This window comes from Gymnoscopelus braueri (genome assembly GCF_963280865.1).
Source record: "Gymnoscopelus braueri genome assembly, chromosome: 18".
NCBI classification, from domain to species: Eukaryota; Metazoa; Chordata; class Actinopteri; order Myctophiformes; family Myctophidae; genus Gymnoscopelus; species Gymnoscopelus braueri.
Genome location: NC_137618.1, coordinates 14,579,611 through 14,597,269, shown reverse-complemented (window position 1 = coordinate 14,597,269; position 17,659 = coordinate 14,579,611). Strand labels below are relative to the sequence as shown.

At 40.9% G+C, this 17,659-nt stretch overlaps 1 protein-coding gene across 1 annotated transcript in view; it reads left to right on the top strand.

Moving 5' to 3' along the window:
- The window catches only part of ube2f (ubiquitin-conjugating enzyme E2F (putative)), a 65,068-nt gene that overhangs the window by 15,441 nt on the left and 31,968 nt on the right, over positions 1–17,659 (top strand). The gene's annotated exons all lie outside the window — the stretch shown is intronic.

The following is a 17,659-nucleotide window of genomic DNA, read 5'->3' as shown; positions in this document are numbered from 1 at the left end:
ACAGCATTTGTTTTCATAAAGTAAATATAAGTTTTAGCAGCTCAGTCCCACATTAACATGATAACCTTGCAATATACAGTATGGTTAGCTGGCTGTTTAACCACTTAAATCCTGTAAACCTTTTTGTTGACCGGTTTCCCCCCAGGGCTCTATAATAGGTCTGCTAGGACCGGTATTTGCCTCTACACTAAGTCCTCTTCGTCTAAAATAATAGATCTACAAGCTCGCCTGTAGATCTGCTATTTTCGTTGAATGTTCGCGCCAGAACAGGGACGATAGGGTTCATGTCATTAAGAATTCTGTATGATTTATTTATTTGCCAAATGTAGAACAGAGTGCAATGACAGAACACAGTGATTAAACACATGGTTATTCCTATAAGTTATTATAAGTAAAATGGATGAAGTTGCCAGTTAGTGAAGTACCGTAATTTCCAGACTATAAGACGCTACTTTTTTCCCATGCTTTGAACCCTGCGGCCCATACAACGGTGCGGCTAATCTATGGATTTTTACAGCTAACGGCCACTAGGGGACCTTCTAAATCTATGGATTTCACACCTGCGGCTTATAGTCCAGTGCGGCTTGTATATGTACACATTTGCTTTTTTACCTAAATTTGGCTGGTGCGGCTTATATTCAGGTGCGCCTTATACTACGGAAATTACGGTATAATAACTGTCTGGCCAACCTGTTGAAGTGTTTGCACTCCTAGTACCTCTCCACAGTACTGTTATGTGGTACTACGCAGTTCATTTCTTTCGAGTGTCACGCTCCCTGCTGCTTGTCATTCTAGAACTCAGCCCTTGGTCACGTTGTGATCTGTTCCACTAAGTGCTCATTTATATTCAATGGCTCAGTCTCCTCAATTGTCCTGCTCGCCTTTCTGGCATTTAGCTTTTGCTCTTTCTCCATGTTTTCCAATCATTTCTTCTCACCTCATCTTCTGCACAAAATGCCCCTGGGCCGGAGGTCAAGCCCAGGAATCTATCCCAGACAGTGACCCGAATGTGATCCCACTGCAAGGGGATGCGAGGAGGAGAGCTGTTTAGGAAGAATTGGATATCACTTTAGATACAAAACGTCTTTGTCTGTCTTAAATCACAGGGTATATCTCATTCTCCTACCATTCAATAGGTGTCCACCTCACCTACCACCTGCTCAATGATGGCAGATGGATGAAGTTGCGTCCTTACTTTTGAAGCTACTGTACCTGAAAAATACAGAATATTGAGAATACCATAACCATGTGACATGAGCCCTATACACTTCGTTATATGCCGAAGAGTGTAAATGGCTCACAGCGCACCGCAATGCATTGTGACCATTTTGGTCAACTGTTATCGCTAAAGTTTCACCTATGGCCAGGTTGTCGGGTTGAAATTAGTTGAACAGAACTTAAGGAAAGGAAGTTCGGCAGGCTTTTATGTTTATAGCATACCTTGGAGTTTCTAATTTAACTTAGTAAGTACTTTTGTAACAGCGAGTAGATTACTCTGGAGAATTCAACTCCTCAGGAAGACGGTAATATACAGTATTTTCCCTTGCATACTCTGGCAGAAAATGGAATGCTGTCTCAACAGCAGGGATGCATTTGTGATGCAATGAATTTGATTATGCCTCCACAGGACCATTAGTCTATAAAGATATATTTGCTTTAAATCAGCCATTTGGTTGTGTCTATAGTCCCTCAGAGAGGGATTACAAAGGTTTGTAACTCCTAACCTCCTCAGCCAACCTTTCTTCAAAACTGTCCAGTGTCCATGGTACGTTGCCAGCAGATTGCGGAAATAAAACAATATAAATCATGAGCACATTGAATTCTTTACTCTGTGGTGATGTTCGGCTCGTTGTCTTTGCAAGAACTGCTGAAACGAACTTCGGCAAGGCAATGTGTTTCGTTTTCTCTGCAATGATGCCATTTTTTTTCTTATTACCTCACTAAACTTTGTCCCCGCAAGGAGTATAACAGTCCGGCTCACAGAAAGGACTTTGTGGACAAAATCCATACAGAAAAGCCAAGCTCAGCGATTATAAACAGACTTGTCAAGTTGGTGTTATGGAGATTGAGCCCTGTGGGAGAGAATAACTCAATAATTTAAAACCTGAGACTTCCCTCAAACATACACACTGTCCCTCTCTCAACCCTCTCTCACCCCCTCGGCTATGGAAGATTTTATGTTTTTAAAAAAAATGGTTCTCTGTATTATTGGAAGGCATTAAAGAACGTCAAACGTTTCTCCCTTCCTTGAGCTCACTCATTCTGCTTCTCTTTTTCCTCCTTCGCCTCCGGTCCGCTCTCTTCCTCTGTCTGTGTGGTCTGGAAGATAAAGGGTAGTTGAAGTAGGCCTGCAACTGTCGATTATTTTCTCAGCGATTATTCTCGATTACTTTTTCAGTTAATCGAATAATCGCGAATAATTGCATTTATTATTATTATTATCATTATCTTTGTTATTTTACTGACAATAAGCCTCCCCGACCTAAGATTTGTTATCCTATCTTAAAATGGGCTAATGGGTACGCTGATGTCACAATGACTTGGCTATAACCATATGAAGAGTTCCCAATTGCATCTATGCCCAAATATGGAGTGTGTTGTCTAACCTCAATGTGTTGTCATGGCATCAGTCGCTAAACAAATCAGTCGGCTCCATATATGGAGTTCGGCAACATAGATGTGAGAGCCGAACCTCTAGTATCATCAAATCTCCACAAAGATCGTTTACCAGCTGAAGTTTCATAGTGTTCCAGTTCCTATTTTGCCTGCTCAACTTTGAGTTTTGCCACTTACAGTACATTTGTTGTTGTTTCTCCTGTATCCTGTATGAGTTCTCTCCTGATTGGATAACGTTGGTATCCCAATCTGTAAATAACAGCAGACCCCTGTTTGTTACTGAACAAACATACACAATCTATTATTATTAGATTATAGAGCTATTTAACACTTATTTTGGCAAATAAATATCACTTACTGTATACCACCTTTAAGAAAACAGATTTTTTTTCTGATTCCATAAAGAGTTTGATTGCTTGGTGATGCAAGGGTTTTGCACAGAACTAATGGCCTGCTGACTATATGATTGTATTTTGTTCATCTATGCTAAACTGGAAGACATCTCCTGTTTAATTATTCTATCCACCTTTATCATATCATAGCCCCTCAGCATGAATCTAATCTGTTCATTTTAACCGCTTAAAAGTTCCCTCAGGGTCTGGGTGGAGAAAATCATGGCGATAAGGCTGGCGGCAGAAGATGTGACAGCGTTTTATGAAATGGGACAAAATTAAGAAGTGCAGTAAAAAGTGTAGCCTGTAGTTAGGTTTCGTCAGGGTGAGGTTACAGCCACTTTATTGGGTGGGAGGGAGAGAGCCTATTCCAAAAAGTTGCGATAACCCGGAGAGAGAGAACATGCGGTATATCACCCACATAATAACCCAGAGAGGGAGGAGAGAGAGCCTCAAGAAGCTGATCACGACGTGTGTGTGTGTGTGTGTGTGTGTGTGTGTGTGTGTGTGTGTGTGTGTGTGTGTGTGTGTGTGTGTGTGTGTGTGTGTGTGTGTGTGTGTGTGTGTGTGTGTGTGTGTGTGTGTGTGTGTGTGTGTGTGTGTGTGTGTGTGTGTGTGTGTGTGTGTGAGACTGTCTGTCTGTCCTAGGATTTTTTCGGTACAAAATGTACCGTCCAATGAGAGTCGGAGGTGGGGATCCCTTGTGATTGGTTTAGGGAAATTCTAAACCAATTCTAATTCCCTCCCCCTTGTAATCGCCTACACTGGAGCTAATGTCAGACTGAAGCTCCACGCAGCTTCAGTCAGATAATCAGGCTAGCTTATGTTATCTCTTAAAGATGAGGTTTCTCAACACCAAAGGAAACATTCTTACTCTGTTGATGAACATCTCCTTTTAGTTTAGAAGTTGATTTAAATATACAAGTTGTGTTTTTCTAAGTTAACTCTTTCACTGCCAGACTTATTTCTGGCTGCGTGCACCCACTGCCAGCGATTTATCTTACCTTTTTGAACTAGTCACAGAATATTTATCTCCAGTATGATCGATCCCCTGATGGTTGCTAATCACAGAGGGTTTCACTGTGCTTCCGCGAAAAACTAAAATAAAAATGTCATCGCGACCTCCCTTTCGCTTATATACGCCTTTGACCCCCTCCGCAAGGACCTGGTGGTACTTTGTACTTAAAATACATTTCGGAAAAAGAACCAGGCGACACGCTGCCTGCCTCTACCCAGCCCAAGGCACCCCGATCCTGGGTACGGGGCTGGGTGGAGGGGACCCCCCAGTCGGCCCTCCACGCACATGCGGGAAAATTCCTTGAGGCCGGAGGAACCTGGACAATTAGTGTGATTTATTTTTATTTTTAAAAAAGAACCAGGGAAGGGGCCTCACGCCGCCCCTCTACCCAGCCCAAGGCACCCCGATCCTGGGTACGGGGCTGGGTGGAGGGGACCCCCTCCGGAGGACGAAGAGGCGTCAGATCATGCTGGACGAGATGGCTTCAGATCATGTTTTTTCAAAAGAACCAGGGCAGGGGCCTCACGCCGCCCGCCTCTACCCAGCCCAAGGCACCCCGATCCTGGGCACGGGGCTGGGTGGAGGGGACCCCCCAGTCGGCCCTCAAGTAGCAGTTTTGTCTCATGATGACGATCAACAGAATGTTTTTTTTTAACATAACCAGTCCAAAAGGCCTCTCTCTTCTCCTCTTTTATTTTTAGCACAATTGACCGGTTCAGTTCCTATAAAATAGAATGAGGACATAATGGTGATTAAGAGTCAGTAGAATGCCTAGCAACATAATTAGTTTGACTGTTTCTTCAGGGCAAAAACTTTCCCCCGGCGATGGCAGTAATGACAGCTTGCTTGAACATTGAGTCTATAACAATCGATGTCAACCTTTTTTCGGCGCTTAGAAGACTGTGATGTTTGACTTGATGGCTTCAGTCGGTTAAATGCAAATTTAACCCAACAGTGTAAGCTCTACCCTGCTGGGGAGGAGCAAAGCGTGGTGGACGTGGGTGTTGCTGAGATGGATGTATTATGTTTCCGCTGAGTCAACACCTCCCCATTAATTATAGATGATGAAATGTCTGGGAAAACAGAGAATAGGCCTACAGAGAATGTGAGAGCTATTACCTTGTGTGACTGTGTGACTGTGTTCGTGCATGCAGTACACAAGCAAACAGTAAATCTGTTTGGACCCCGTCGCAAGCTGTCTCGTGTCTTTTCATCAGTAAGTTCCTGCATATAAATTAGGTGCAGCTAGTGCACCCCTGAGTTCAGATTACATTTAATATTAGTTCTGTGAGAAAAGGTCATTGTGATCAGACAGGAAGAGAGCAAATGAGAATAGAACTTGCCGCAGTATATGAGTAATATGACTCTCCTGTAGCCAAACTAGCTACACTACAGTTAATCAAGTTTGACTTGTTGCCTATGGTTTTAATATGTCGCTTGGGTGGCACAGTGGTAAAGTCTGTGCCCTCCACCACGGAGGTTGTGGGTTCAAATCCACTTTGTCGAGCGTCTTATCTATGCGAACACAATCGGCCCGTGTTCGGGGGAGGGAAGCCGGGCGGAAAGGGTGGTATTGGTCATTGCACGTAATCCTACGGGTTGGGGCGGCACCTGTCAGCAGGGAGTGTTGGGTGAGAGGAGTAGGACGGAGGCCCTATGTCTCCCTGTCGCCCTATGACATACACTTAGGGTTCCATTTTAATGCACCGGACAGAAATTGCATAAGCACGCAGACAAGGTTTTGTCTTGTGTCCTTTTAGTTGCTTGATTGCATGGGTGTAAGACAACAATTGAGCACAATACGACCAGTTGTGTTGGATCTTTGAGCAGATGATTGGATCCAGCTCAGCAATATTTTCATCTCTATCTTTTTATCAGCATTATTATACATTTAATACATGCGCACAACACTGCAGAGTTCCCACTTCAATGGAATACATTGAATGTGTGAGTTAAAATGTCATGCAAATTTCCATTGCCGTCGGCCATTCTCTTCATTCCTCATCCTCAGGGACCGACCTATTCGACACCTCCAAAAGGTTGTGGATAAAAGAGCGTGTTTATGCTTGATTACACAGCAAATCTTGAGAGAAAAAAGATGTTTAACTCTCTCAGTGCCAACTACGAGTTATCCCCGAGTTAAAAAAAAAAAAAAAAAAAAGAATTTTCAGAACCCAAGATATCGTGATCCGAAGATTTGCTGCTCCATTCACTTCTTGTTTAACTTATTATTATTATTTTGTTTTATTTTAAAAAAAATGCTGGCACAGTTCGCAATATTATTTTTATTTCATTGGCACTGAGAGAGTACAAAGTAATGCACACTTTGAATTTTTATATTATTAATCTGTCAGAACATAAAAAGGCTATTGGACACTCTGGTAGGTCTTGGTTATTGTAAAAATTTGATTTCAAATTGATACCAGCAAAACTAAATAGGACATTTAGAAAAGGAAGTTTAAGTAGTTCTTACTTCTTTTCAAGAACCTGCAGGTAAAAGTTCTCTATCTTAGACTAAATCTTTTACAAATGTGTCCCCTGGGGAACATGTTACAATCCACAGGAAATGCGATTTGGTGATTCAGTTTAATGAGATTTATTATTGAATGTTGAGTAAGCTGATATTGTGCAAGGGCTACCTAAAAGGAAAACTGAGTGATTTGTTGAGAAAACATACAGCACTCAAACTAAAGGTGTGCATCAGTGTTCTTGACCTTCTTAATCTTGCCCTTTTGACCATGTGGACAATGTGACAGTATACACACAGAAAGCCTCATTACAATAGTTTCACAATCACTTTGCAGTTCAACTAATTACAGGCATCATTCATACAATAGCTGCAAGATCCAGGGCAGGCTGCCAATCTGGACCTCAATACACAGACAGCCTTGCTACCATTCAAACAGTACACGGCTGCTGCTGAAATGATACCAAGTACCGTATTATCACCACAAGAGTGAGCTTATTCAACTTCTTCAATTCTACAAATCTGAGGTCAAGGCTATTTAGCCGATTAAAAAGCAACTCCAGTTGCAGAAAACTGACAGTTGCTTTTCCGGTTTCTAGCTTTTCAAAAGAGTTGTTTTGTTCACAAGTAATCCAATTATTTGACAGGAGGCCAAGTAGGTTGCATTGCATTTAAAGCAGGTTGCTGAAGATAAACTGAGCTGTCATAATCAGAAACAATTGATTGGCAAGTATGCAGTGTATATCAAAAATAATGGAAAATAATTCTACATGAGATGAAGTGTCACCCAAACACAAGTCTATTGACACTTAACTTATGTGTATTGAAGTTGTGGAGTTTATTAGTCGATCAAGTAGGGTTCCCCAATAGGCGGCCCGCGGGCCATTTGCGGCCCGCGAGAGGCAACTGACCGGCCCGCGACAACTCCTGTCATAAAAAAAAAAAAAAAAAAAAAAAATCTGTATTACTGGGTGCCAAAACCGTATATATACGGTTTTGCGCATACTAACGTTGAGTGCCAAAACCGTATATATACGGTTTTTTTTTTTTTTTTAATTTTTTTTTTTTTTTCCTTCACAGCAACAGGAAATATCACTCCTACAAGATTTAGACTCCAATCCACCTCCTGGTTAACTTATGACTTCAAAAACCTGTATCTCGGCTCCTGTGCACTTTTTTTTTTTACAATGTTAATTTAACTATTTTCAACTGGCTGCAACTATGGAATGGATTTCCGAATGTTTTAAATTTTTTCCCCCCGATTGTACGAGACCTGTATGTGTGTAATGAGGGGATCACCGTGAGGACGGTGATCACTGAAAATATTTTGTGACTACTTGAAAAAGGTTCAAAATGTTTAAAAAGTCCTGGCACTCAAAGTATAATATTTTAATAAACCTCTGGCACCCAATGTGTTAAAACAGACTAACAAACACATCTGTAAGTAAATTGTTGATTCTGGACTTATTTCGATTTTCAGTATGTACGGCTGCTGTTAATCTGTATTACTTTTCAAGCAGACTGTAACAGCCACATTTTTTAAGTAAATGGTTGATTCTCAACTTAATTTGTTTCCAGAGTGCATTTTGTCCTTGTGTGACCCTCAACACAGGATTTAAGAATCCCAGGCCTAAAATAACAGTGTCAAATTAGCTCGATTAGAGAAAAAAAAACGAATAAAAAACTAAAAACTTTGATTCCGATTTTGGCGCCGGGCACAAAGCCCCTGGCCCTCAGCTTGATACCTGAGACATAATTTGGCCCTTGGGGAAAAGTAATTGGGGAACCCTGAAGTACATTAACCTACAGAATTCATGCTAGTGCAGTAAGTCGGCATACACTGGTGTGAATAAGGAACGACATGGCACTATACTGATTGTCTGACAATGCATTTGTCTTTGTATTTTCATACACGTGCAGTGTGCACATTTATGGACTATTGAATTTTGTCTAACAGGGTCTCGGATTGTAACCATTCATAATTGTTTCCCCTGGGAATTAGCGAGGGATATTAAAAACTGCTCACTGTCCATGTAGAACGAGGGTGTCAAGTCACGGGTCACCTCCTGTTTTGTTGTTGTGTTGTGTTTTTGGACAAACTCCATCAGAATGAAATTACATAATGAACAGCAGTGTTTGTTGTCAGGACAGGTTGTCCAAAAACCTAACACCCCTAAAAAAAAACTGAAGACACCAACTTGATTGTGATATCTACACCTACTAGTTTAAGACTTAAAAAAATAAATATTCGGTACTTTCCATAGAAAGTGCTGTAGGCAGCGCTTTTTCTTGATAAAAAGCAGCTAGTGTGAACACACCCTTACTCTACCGTACAGATTGGTTAAAATATTGTTTTATTCACTAGAAACTGATGGATTGCAGCTTCAAACTTGGAAGTGCATGTTCCCAAGTTACAGAACAGTGATGTTGACAAACTTTTGATCCCCATTTAACACCTGTAATTAAAAAAATAGGTACAATAGGTATATGGATTTAGATTTGGTAACATAGGACACCAAGCCACATTTTAAACACAGGTCTGAATACATTCAAGACTGAAATATAAGCTAGAACCGCTTAATCCCATGCTGTACTATACTAATATACAGTTTATATACTGTCATTTAAAAAAGTGAATAGATAAAATGTGTGTCACTTTCTGTGCTTTGTATGGGAATCACATTTTATACAGATCAGAACAATACCGAAGTACAGTCATCTGTACATATTGTTTTGCAAAGATCTGCCACAGATCTATGAAAATGTGTTAAAAGTATTTCCGCCTGTGTTTTAATGTGACTTGAAGTGTGGCTAAATACACTCTACATCTACAGGCTTTGATCTGCTCTGGTCAATGTCATTGTCGTCATACACTCATTACACTTTGAACAACTGGTAAAATAGCCTGCTTTTTAGCCAGAGGACAAAAGGGACTTACTGTAAAAGGTGTTAAACAAGTCTTATATTACAGTATTAATATTTGATTATTTGTAACAGTGAACACATCTGTGTGTTCTCTGAAGGAAATCTATATTTCATGTACCTGGAACAGTTGGATAAGGTGACGTGTACGTGTGTGTGTGTGTGTGTGTGTGTGTGTGTGTGTGTGTGTGTGTGTGTGTGTGTGGACAGTAAAGACGGTTAGCACATTGACAACAGTCGTGACTAATTTATGTCCTCTGATGGAACCATTAGCCAGCAGACGCTATCTCTTTCTCTCGCTTCTGTTCTTATCATCCTTTTGCCTGTCTCCATTTCTCTCGTTGTCCCACTCCATATTTATAGCTCCATCACTCACTCACTCACTCACTCACTCACTCACTCACTCAATCACTCACTCACTCTCTCACACACACACACAGACACACACACTCTCTCTCTCACTCTCTTTCTCTCTCTCTGCTCTCTTTCTCTCCTCCTGGATCTGACCACCCCTCTCTTTCTCTCACTCTCCTTTCCTCTGCACTGTCCTAACTCATCTATAATTCAAAGCAGACGGTTTGTCTTGCCTAATTAGATGGTTGCTCTGTCATTGTCACGCTTAGTCAGCAGTCAGCCATGGTTTGGCCATTTACTGTATATGAGGGAGGTCGTACCTCAAGTTACTGTGTGTGTGTGTGTGTGTGTGTGTGTGTGTGTGTGTGTGTGTGTGTGTGTGTGTGTGTGTGTGTGTGTGTGTGTGTGTGTGTGTGTGTGTGTGTGTGTGTGTGTGTGTGTGTGTGTGTGTGTGTGTGTGTGTGTGTGTGTGTGTGTGTGTGTGTGTGTGTGTGTGTGTGTGCGCGCGCGAATGAGTGAGAGTACTTCACCTCTGAAGATATTGTTTTCTTAAATAATGTATTAAAGTAATTGCAAAGTGGACTAGAGCAGAGCTTGACCGATATATCGGTTTTGCTGATATATCAGCCATTATTTGACTTTTTTGACGGCAGCGGTATCGGTAACTATACAGCCGATCTGTCACATTTCCTTTTTTTTACCAAGTTCAACCTGCCGTCCTTATTTTGGGCATGTCATTATAGGCGGGGAAAGTACCAAATTTATTACAAGAACAGCAAAAAACACTGAATCCTCAAAGGATGAGGAGGACAAGGGACAGACTCAAACTCGACTCCAATCCACCCCTCCCATCCACTCTATGATGAGCTGCGGAAAAGGGCGAGCACCTTCAGCCAGCCAACCTTCCTTTGTGCCAACAGCTAGCAGACTATACAATGTGTGAGAAACTCGCTCCTTTTGTGTCCATAAATCATGGAGAGTTTACAGACTGTTCAAACAACTAGTGTATGCGTGTGGTACTATGTTGGTTTACTCACGCGTGAGTGAGTCAGTCAGTCAGTGTGCGTTTGTTTTGTTTGTGGTTGTGTGAGTACAGGATGTGTGTATGGTTGTGAAGGTGTTTAGTGTATTGTTGCGTGGTGGTTTTATTATATCGTTTTTTGTATTATCTCTTGCTTATTTTATTTCATGCTGCTGTAACACCCTAATTTCCCCTATGGGACTAATAGGACTAATAGTGTATCGCATCTCATCAGCACAATCTCATACTTGTCTATCATTCACCTAAAACGTCAGAACATAAACCTAAACGCATAAATATCAACTTAGGTTGGTCCTCTCAATCCATTTCCTAGTTCCTTTTTCATTACGTCAGCTCCTCCTGGTAAAATGGGTCTTTTATAATCGTTAGGTTCGCCTTACGATGTGTAAGCAAACATAAGGGGTGACTATTAAATTACTGTTATTATTATTTATTTGTTTTTTCATTTCATATGAATGTAGAGAATCATAGCTCTACACAATGAGATATTACCTATTTAGATTGACTTATTATTTATTTATTGAATAAAAAACATGGCTACAGATCAACTCTGTCAATGCTGAAATAGAGTGATTAACACTACTCAGAGAGTCTAAACCTGTCCCTCACCTTTGGCATTCAGCTTTCAGATGTCCTTTGGGATACTTTAGACCAGAGATTGGTGGATGAAAAGAGAGAGAGAGAATGAGTGTGTTTTCCCTTTCAATGTGAAATCCTCCGTTTGCAGCTTTTACATTTACATTAATTCTATAATGTGTAGTTCCAAAACTATTGAGTCAATCTAAACAAGTAATACCTCATTCCATAGTCTGATGTTCTTCTTTCATAAAAAATAAAAAATTAAAGAAAGAAAATAAAGCTAACATTTTGAATAATCTCTCCTGTGGTGTTGAGTAACATATGTTACTTAACATATGTTATTTAAACTTTTACATGTTTTCTCTTACTGGGTTAAATTTGGCATGGCTGTTGGCTATGCAGGGAATGCTGACAACAGCAAACTCCACATCATCTAATGAGCCAATAATAAAGCTCAGGGGTGGATTGCACCAGCTGTCTGCAAGACCTTACTAAGTCTAAGGTGGAGATGCTAAATTAAAATGGGTTGCACCACACAAACTCCTATGTTTTCTTTTTACATTGTTTTTGCACTTGGAGGGGGTGATTAAAATAATGAATACCAAAACGCTCGCCCCAAAACACCTCTGGGACAAATCCGGCGGTATTCACCTGGTTTTCCTAAACGTAACCTCAGTAAACTATTCCTAAACCTAACCTTATTCCTAACCTTATCCTCCGTAAAACAAATACAAGAACCGCTGGTCCGCAAAAGAAATGGGAGCGAGCTATCCAAGCATGTTTTGGGGCGAGTCTTAAGGTTACTGATTAAATACTTTGAACATTTGATACAGTAATTCCCAATGGTATAATTTTTCAAGTTCAGCTGCACCAAAATATCCTCCCTGTTTTCCCTTGCTTTGATATTGGCTGACCAGTCATTGTTGAGCTGCTCAGGAACACTACACGGTCGGGTGGCGCAGGGGCAAAGTGCCTCTCAGTCTCCACCACCATGGAGTGTAGAATCTGGCTTGCATCTTCACAAACACAATCGGCTGTGTTCGGGGGAAGGAAGCCGAGCTGGGGCAGCCCTGCTGTCAACAGGGGTGTCGAACGGGAGTAGTAGGATTGTGCTACATCCTCCCGGTGGGGGTTCCTCACTGGGTGGTGTGCCAGTAGGGTACAATAGCAGTGGCAACACAGAAATGTGTTGGGAGGGTTGGCATATGGACAAAAATTGGAGATAAATTGGGTAAAAAATGATTGGCTACTCCAAATTTAGCAAAAAGAAACTAACAAGGTTAATAGAATCACTGTTGTACAGTAGCTGTGCCAGAGCAAGTTGGAACTCTGAAGGTCAAATTGAAGTAGTGGTGAGTTCACACTGTTGAGGAATGCTTACAGTACAATACTTTGACTGCCTGCAACGTTGCTATGAACTGTGTGTCACTGCTTTACATTACACAGACAATAAACAACTTGAACTTGTAAAATGACTAGTAAATTAGGCCATGGGAAATAGTCGCATATTGTTCCGGGCTGCCAGGCTGCCAACCAGTCACTGCACGGCATCACAAAAGAGAATACTATGGTAAATGGATGGAATCTCTTTTTGTTCGTTTTCCTCATTCTGTCTAAAGTCTAGTCTGCACTGCAATATTATACATTTTTACACCAGATTGTATAGAAAATTTGAAAAGGGCGCTCCTTGGAGCCAAGGTTATTATATGGAGACAAGTTCCATTTGTAAATAGTTTTCTTTCCATTAACGCTGCTTTATCAATGGAAAGGAGGATGAACTCTGCATGTTATCATCATACCTGAGTGAGATAGTATTTACAAACACTTGGTGATAATCTTTGTCTAGTTTTGTCTATCATAAATCTCACACCGAGATAGCGGTGTCCGGGATTAGCGACTTCTTCTAATCTTAGTTTTGATTATTAGTTTTTGCCATTTACAAAATAGATTACAGATAATCAAAATATTAGGTGTTACGATTAAAAAAAAATTGTCAAGTCAATTTGATTTATAAAGCACATTTTAAAACAACCAAAGTTGACCAAAATGCTGCACAACATAATAAAACAGAATAGAAAATGTAACGGGACGGAAACAACCTTTCAAAACAAGATTAGACCAATATACACTGCTCAAAAAAATAAAGGGAACACTTTGATCCCTTAATTCTTTTGAGCAGTTTTCGTTAGCATTATGTACACAGTTAATGAAAAAACTCAAATGAATTAAGGGATCAAAGTGTTCCCTTTATTTTTTTTGAGCAGTTTATAATGGCAGAAAGAAGGGTAGATAAAAACGAGTTGTTTTTAATCTAGATTTAAATGTGACTTATTCTAGACATTGTTGCATATTCAGATGAATGACTAGAATCTGTATATTTCATTCCTGATTTGTTCATATTTTATTCCTGATTCATTGAACATGTGAACATGAATACATCTGCATTAGAAGTTTAGCTCAAAGGTTAATTTTCTGACCCAGAATGTTCCCTCCCATGTGGCTCGCCTGAAGTTGAGTAGAGAGATATTCAGCCATCTTTTTAAAGCCATCTCTCTCTCTCACATTCTCTTCCTCTCTTAAGCGCATTGAGTGTTGGTCCAAGGTATGACTCACTGTTTAAGTCTGTATCCCTGCACCATAATTTAACTGTCAAGGGCATCGTCTCTCTCATCCTAACGTCTCCTTTCGTCTCGCTGTCTGCCACCTTCTCCCTCTCCCCACATCTCCACCTGCCTCTCTCCGTCCCTGAAAATGCTCAAGTCATTTTTATTGCTTTAATTTTTTATATATTTATGTTTTACAACCATATGTCACCAATGCCATAAGATCCTAGAGTAATAGAGACTATAAATGCCATCTACCTCATTAAAGGCCCTTATTAAAACAGACCCTGTGTCGCTGAACAAGGTGCTAATTTGCTGTCAGACCAAAGAGAAGCCTGTGTGCATCTGATTGGATGACCAGCAAATGAGAAAGAGATGGAGAAGCACTGATAAGGTCACCTCAATTTAGTAGGGCAGGGAAGAGGCGCCACCAGCACCCGAAGAACACATTCCTGTAACCTGTTTTTTTTAGCACACTAATGGTTTGTCTATACCTTTTGACCCAAGGAATTCATTAAAGCGGTTATTATTAAGATTCAAACAAGTCTTGACTCTATTATAGAACATAAACAGCAAAAAAATAGCAGAAAATGTTCAAATCACAATTATCACATATATATTTCTCTTTGTACTAAATTTGTAAGGTGTATTGGCTAACAGAACCTTTTTTACCACATGTTTTTTTTAGGACCCTAATGGTGTCTAGTTAAGATTTCTTCTTGTTGCCAGGGTCAACTAATGCCCCATGGGTTAATTTTAACCCTTTCTTACACCTATCCCCAACCTGAACTCTTGAAGTAAACAACATACAGAGACAAATTAACATTTTTTTTTCAAATCACATGCCCCATGTTTTTTAGGACCCTTATGGTGTCTAGTTAAGATTTCTTCTTGTTATAATGTCCCATAGGGTTCATTTGGTGACCATCTTGAATCAATGTCCACACGAGTGGAGGAAACGCCGATTTTCATATCTCCTGAACCAGACAACGTACATAGACAAATAAACCCACTTTTTCATAGATCTTTAACACCAGGAATGTAATGGAAAGGTCACTGACATGGTACAACCATTCTTTATTGGTGAAAAACACACAAGTATCAAATTTCTGGCTTACGTTTAGGCATAATATAACTTTCTTAAGTAATCAAAACACAATTTCACTGATCAGTATCATCCATCTCATCATCAAACTCCACCTCATCCTCTTCCCTCTCATCATCATCATCATCATCATCATAAAAGATTGTTAGGATGATCATCCACCAACCTGACCGTTTTAAAGAGCGTGCACTGCTTTGGTTGTGTATTGTTGTTCTGTTATTATTACAACTTAAGATAATGTCAGGAACACAGTGAGACTTTATCATTCGCTCTAAACTCTGACAAGTCACTCTTCTTCTGTGACGTGACATCCTTTACCTCCCAAAGCCCCATAGTCCACAGTGCACAGGCACCTAAGTACCATCACAGTTGAATATAAGTGCACTCGGGAACGGAAAAATCATGGCCAGTGTGAATGCTGGCCAGCGGTGAGAGGGCAATCGTACTCGGGAATGATTTTAAAATCGAATCAATCGGACTCAGTCTGAATCCGCCCTCAGATCCTCAGGTAGGGCTCTTATGATTGCTCCTAAGACTCTTTACCTGTGGTGACCGCGCTTTGCGGCCTGGGCACCTAGGCTTTAGAATTTCCAGCCCGCGGATCTTAGGCTAACAGAACTAGTGTCTTCTTTTAAATTGCTTCTGAAAGCACACCTGTATGTTATGTGTTTTTTCCTAAGTTTATGTGCTTACAGTATTTCAGCTCTGATTGCATAACTTGTTTTATTTGCTGACTACAAGTGGTGTTTTGTGTTTTTATTTGCTGTTTTTAACATGTTCTGTAAGGCACTTTGTACATTTTTTGGAAAATCTCTATACAAATAAATTCATTATCACAAGCAACTCAATACACTGTACATGTAGGCCGGATCTGCTGCAGTTCAAACCAGGCATCAGAGTGGGCGAAGAAAGGAGATTTAAGCAACTTTGAACGTGGCATGGTTGTTGCTGCCAAACGGCCTGGTCTGAGTATTTCAGAAACTGCTGATAGATAGTCTATAGATAGTAGCTACATGGATGTCAGGTGTGGTCGTATGAAAATTTTGGATCCTTTGTAAAGACATTGATCAAAGCTGTATAACTAGGATCAACAGAAGCATTCAAATCTGAATGTTACATTTAAAAGTGAAAGGGACTATTAAAAAATAGAAGCTGTGTGATGGCTGACTCAGCAGCCACACATAGACTATAATGTATGGTAACTCTTCCTTTTGCTTTATATATTTAGTGTTTATTTTCAGTTTATTATTAACCAGTTGAAATTATATAATTTATTGTTTAGTTGTTTTCTATGAGTTCATTTATGAGTTTCTTTGAGATACCAGTTCTGTGGGAGGCTGCTGACATAAATGGACATTATGGGCTGGCCAAAGGAATGGGGATCAGCTGCTCCAGATCTGCAGCTAATCTGGACAATTGGACTGCACCACAGTCCCTCTGCACTATGGGGTGGGGCAGGGGTTCTTAGAGTGTGTGTCAATGGTAGTCTTTGTCTTTTCCCCCTTTTGTGTTAACAGTGGTCTGACCCATCCCTATATATGTCCACCTCCTGTGTCATTCTAGTTAGTCCAGTTTTCAGTTCAGTTGTTGTTTGTCTGTTTAGTTATTTAGTTTAATTTCCTTTTTGTGTTGAGCACATTTGTTTTGTTAAATCATTATTTGCAACAAAGGAAAAAATAAAAGAAAGAAAAAGAAATAAAAAAGAGAACAATGTTTTAAAACCCACAAAGTTTTCCCTGTGTCTCTCCTTCCGACCAACTCGGTCCCTGACAGATGGTGGCAGTGGTGGGACAACGGTGGAGAGCACAGGTTTTTTTTTTCTAAACATTTTTTCCAAACCCTGATGAGCCATGAAGCGTGGCAGAGGAGGAAGAGGATCACCAAACCAATACAGGAGGAGGAGGATAGTCCAGACTCTGGAGCCACTGGAGGGGACACTGAGATCAGCCGAGAGCCAACACTGGCAGACTGGGCCGGTATTGTTCAGGCCCACATGGCAGGTGATGAACCTGGTCCACAGGCCGAAGCAACAGTTTCTACAGAGGGTTCTCCAGACGTCGCTACCTCAGGTCGATTTCGGTTCTCTCCAGAGCCTAGATTCCTAACTGAGAGTGATGGTGAACATTTTCTGATGACTTTCAAAAAACATTTCATCAGCATGGAGGTGGCCAACCTGTGGATTCTCACACCACACTGGTAGTGTGTTGTGAGGGGGGTTGTTGGTGTGCAGCTGCTGACCTGGTAAATGGCTTGTGTCGTCCCTTGCATGATGGACGTGATGGACATGAGGGACGTGATGGACGTGAGGGACATGATGGACGTGAGGGACGTGAAACGACGTGAAGCGTGAAATGTGAAGCGAGAAACGTGAAGTGAGAAGCGTGAAGTGTGAGGGGATCCAGACTGACCATAAAGCCCTCCAGTGGATGCAGCAGATGACAGACACCACTGGCCGCCGCATCACAAGGTGGTACCTGGCCATGCAACCTTTCCGCTTTACAGTGCAGCACATATCCGGCCAACTCAACATGACTTCAGATTATCTCTCGCTGTTTCAGCGA